Raw genomic sequence first — 5,101 nt, forward strand, 5'->3', positions numbered from 1 at the left:
CCTGCTACTTTATCGTCCTGTTCACCTCTTAGACTCCTAAGTCAGGTCAAAATTAATGTTCAAACTTGAGTTTTAAAATGCTTGTGGGGCACATATCCAGGCAACAATGAATAGTATCTCTGTCTATTATCTTGTTCACCTAGGGTATGTCTATGTTGTTCATCTTGGGTGGGAAACAAACAGTAAAGCAATCATCATCTGTCTTTTTATTAATTAAAGCTATCATCAGCCTGCTATCATCATTTTTGGATCTATCCACTGGTTGTTACCATCACTCTAGATTTCTACATGCTCTCCTTACATAATCTCACTATTTTTTCGTGTGCATGTCAGCTACTGTACACAATCATGTTGAACATGTAGAGAAAAAGAGAAGAGTTTCGCGTGGCATTACACTGTCATGCAGAAATCGCTCCATGGTGGGTGCAATGGCAAACCCTCCCCCTCCGCAAGATTGTAATCCCGAGGAAGATATCTATTCGGAGGCGGATTCATAAGGAGCTGACCACTCTTATTTACCTGCGGAGGTGTTTGCTCGAACTTGGCATGATGATGTTGGTTATCATGCATATGTTGCCCTACAGTGCTTACTTTGGACATCATATATGTCATCTACTTAGTTTAGACATGTTCTATAATGCCACCTGTTTAGTTTCTATATCATATATGTGAATTATGCAATCTCATCTTTTTTAGCTAGCCATAATATATGTGAAATATGCAATGTCATCCTATTTAGCCAGTCATCATATATTTAAATTATATCTTGCCATACTTTTTCTTCATTACATTTCCATATGTATACAATGTTTGTACATTCAACTACTCTTCCTGCGAATCAGCCATTGGAGTGGGTGATGGAAAAATCTGGAGTGAAAACAAGGTCTTAGAGCAGACAGTGCTACCTGTCGAAGTAGGTCTCTTGCTGGGTCCAGATCGCTCCCCAAAGATGGATTCAGAGATAGATTACCAGTCCTATTCCCCCACCGATGTGTATGCTCTAACATGGCACGGTTATACTGCTCATATCATGCATATGGTGTCTTGCATTGCATAGTTTAGACATCATATACACAATGTTCAACACCATGTTCTTAGTTCAAACATCATATATGTGAATGCCATCTTCTTAGTATATAAATCACATATGTGAATTATATCATGCGATCCTGATTACTTAGATAACATGTATGTGAATTATGTCATGCGAACCTGTTTACCAAAGACATCATATAATTATCTTATGCCATCCTGTTTAGTTAGTCATCATATCTTTGAATTATGTCATGCTATGCTATCATGCTTAGATAGACATCATATATGTGAAATTACGTTATGCTATCCTTTTTAGTTAAACCATTTATATGTGAACTATTTCATGCCCTCTTTTTCCACACTATCTATTGCATCTGTCTCTCCTACAAGGTCTGTACATTCAACTACTTTTCTTGTTTATCAGCTATTTGAATTGGAGGAGGTGATGTCAGTATCTAGCAGAGTAAAAACACGGTCTTCAAATAAAACAATGCTACCTCTTGGTGGAGATAGCACCCTGGTTGTGCATGCACAAGAACTAGCCCTACCACACATAACCTAGACTCTCACAGATTGTACCCCTACTTTGATGGAAAGAGAACCAGCTTCACACAATCTAACCCCAACCACAACAGATAGTAACCCAGTTCCAGTTTAAACAACACCATCTCCACCATAGAGATCCCAAACAAGAGCAGTTAGTAAGGCAGCTCCAGTGCCCAAAGCGCCAGGACTACCACGGTGAACACCAATGTCGGTGTCAAAACCGGTGGATCTCGGGTAGGGGGTCCCGAACTGTGCATCTAAGGCTAATGGTAACAGGAGGCTGGGGACACGATGTTTACCCAGGTTCGGGCCCTCTCGATGGAGGTAATACCCTACTTCTTGCTTGATTGATCTTGATGATATGAGTATTACAAGAGTTGATCTACCACGAGATCGTAGAGGCAAAACCCTAGAAGCTAGACTATGATTATGATTGTTCTTGTCCTATGGACCAAACCCTCCAGTTTATATAGACACCGGAGGGGGCTAGGGTTACACAGAGTCGGTTACAGAGAAGGAGATCTAATATCCGAATCGCCAAGCTTGCCTTCCACGCAAAGGAGAGTCCCATCCGGACACGGGACGAAGTCTTTCATCTTGTATCTTCATAGTCCAATAGTCCGGCCAAAGTATATAGTCCGGCTGTCCGGATACCCCCTAATCCAGGACTCCCTCAACCAACTCCACCAGTTAGTACACCTATTCTTGTGGACGAAGCACAACCAGCCATTCATAGTTTAGCATCTATCGCATTTGATGTTGTTAAATCCTATGTGTGTATCTTCCCATCATGGAAATATTATACTGAAGATGAAGGAAAAAGCCAGTTGCAGGTGTTCATCATGAGTTATGTGTAAGTAATGTTATTCATGGCAATTACTTTGCTTTTTCCCATACATTCAACCTCCATGTTGGTCATAATAGTGCAAATGTTTCCATTTTTCTCTATAGAGAAGGACCGACTTGGAAATTCAGTATGAGGTAACCTGTGCTAATACCTCTGCTATCTTCAAGAATGCTTTGTGGCAGTATCGGAATTACCCAAAGAAAACGTACTTCACTAGCAAGGAAACTCATCAAATTCCCTTACTTCCTCATGAGACACATTTACGGGACAATGACTGGAAATGCCTTGTTCTGTACCGGTCCCGAGGCAAGAATGTGGTAAGGTCTATGAGATCATTTTTTATTTTGAAGTACTATAAGCCTGCATCTTACTGTACTCTGTTCGTGTAGAACAAGTGGTTAAACCTGAAGAACAACTGTTCTCATTTAAGATTCCATTGCCATGGTGCATTCTGCTTTGCTCTTGTATCACTGTATTTACTCATACAAACTTATTTTTAAATTGAAGGATCCAATCGAAACTCCAATGGCACAATAGGCATGTTTAAATATGTTTATTTAACTGGTTTGCTCTTCTAAATTGCTCTATTGATTTCAATTTCAATTGTGTATACAGTTGACTTCTCATATCATCCACATTACTAGCATCACAACAGAGCCAATATTGTTGTTGTACATGTATACGTGTGGTACCCATCTGAAATATTGTTGTGTTGTGTAGTTTCCCACACTTGTATTATTTTAATGTTGCTTTGTCTTGAACTGATATGATTTGAACCATGTGTCTATTTTGATTTGGCAAGACAATGTACTGACCATACACTACAGGAATCAGCTTCTTTGCCGTCTGCCATAGCAGACGGCAAAGGACCAGGTCATGGACGGCAAACACCTTTGTCTTCTACTAGCTGACGGCCCCTCTTTCAACACTGAAAGTCACGGTAAAGAGCTACTTTGTCGTCTGCAAGCACACAACAGACGACAACGAATTTTGCCGTCGGTCTTCCTAGCCAAGCTAACGGCAAAGGAAAAGCCTCTTTGCCATCTGCAAACAAGGCCTTTTCCATGTGCCTGGTACATTCACAGACGGCAAAGAATTTTGCTAAATATTAGAAAAAAGCAACCATCTCACGGCGAGTCCAATGTTCGATGAGAGGCGTGTCTAGTGTCCGGCCAGCCGCGTGTGCAACGTCCTTTAAGAAGCGTGTCCGGCATCCTTTGAGCAGTGTGGCCTGAGTAGTCGGGAGCACTGGAGGCCATGGCTGGAATAGCATCATATGAAGGCGGCCATGGCCGGAGCAGCAGCAGCCGACGGCAGCCATGGCCAGGCTCCAGTGGGCCGCGCGTAGACACGGGTAGCACGCAAATGCGGGCAGGCTCCAGAGTGCGGCTGCTGCTTCGGTGGTCGCCGGACTAGCACAAATCTGGCCCTCAGGGTAGAGAAGAGAACATCGAGTGGCGTCGGCGGTGTAGTCCGACAAGGTGCGTAGAGGAGGAGGCCGGGGAGGCTCGCTCGTGTCGAGGTCTGTCAAGGGGTGTAGAAGGGGAGGTTTGGGAGGCTAGCCCGTGATAACCCACAAGTATAGGGGCTCAGTTGTAGCCTTTCTCGATAAATAAGAATGTCGAACCCAACGAGGAGCTAAAGGTTGAACAAATATTCCCTCAAGTTCTATCGACCACCAATAAAACTCTATGCACGCTTAATGTTTGCTTTACCTAAAACAAGGATGAAACTAGAAGTACTTGGTAGGTGTGATAGGATAGGTGTCGGTGTCAAAACCGGCGGATCTCGGGTAGGGGGTCCCGAACTGTGCATCTAGGCGGATGGTAACAGGAGACGAGGGAGACGATGTTTTTACCCAGGTTCGGGCCCTCTTGATGGAGGTAAAACCCTACGTCCTGCTTGATTAATATTGATGATGTGGGTTACAAGAGTAGATCTACCACGAGATCAAGGAGGCTAAACCCTAGAAGCTAGCCTATGGTATGATTGTTGTTCGTCCTATGGACTAAGGCCATCCGGTTTATATAGACACCGGAGAGGGCTAGGGTTACACAGAGTCGGTTACAAAGGTAGGAGATCTACATATCCGTATCGCCAAGCTTGCCTTCCACGCCAAGGAAAGTCCCATCCGGACACGGGACGAAGTCTTCAATCCTGTATCTTCATAGTCTTGGAGTCCGGCCGATGATGATAGTTCGGCTATCCGGACACCCCCTAGTCCGGAACTCCCTCAGTAGCCCCTGAACCAGGCTTCAATGACGACGAGTCCGGCGCGCATATTGTCTTCGGCATTGCAAGGCGGGTTCCTCCTCCGAATAATTTATAGAAGATTGTGAACACCAGGATAGTGTCCGGCTCTGCAAAATAAATTCCACATACAACCGTAGAGAGAATAATATTACACAAGTTCAATCTGCTGACGTATTTTGTGGCGTAACGTCACACCACTACCAAGCCTTTCAAATTGTTTTTATTGTTCCATCTCAGCGCGTTTAGCGAGGCGGTTTCCTTGGCACGTCTTGTCGAAGCAGAGATCGTGTTCCCCTTATTCCGGGATTCCCATCAATACGGACGTGGGTAACCCAACCGCGCCATCAATCGGACGCTTGGGGATAAGCGAGTTTTACCAGGCCGGTGGGGACGCGTGTTTCTGTCCGCCCATATAAGGGG

Source organism: Triticum aestivum, chromosome 3B (assembly GCF_018294505.1).
Source record: "Triticum aestivum cultivar Chinese Spring chromosome 3B, IWGSC CS RefSeq v2.1, whole genome shotgun sequence".
Lineage (NCBI taxonomy): Eukaryota > Viridiplantae > Streptophyta > Magnoliopsida > Poales > Poaceae > Triticum > Triticum aestivum.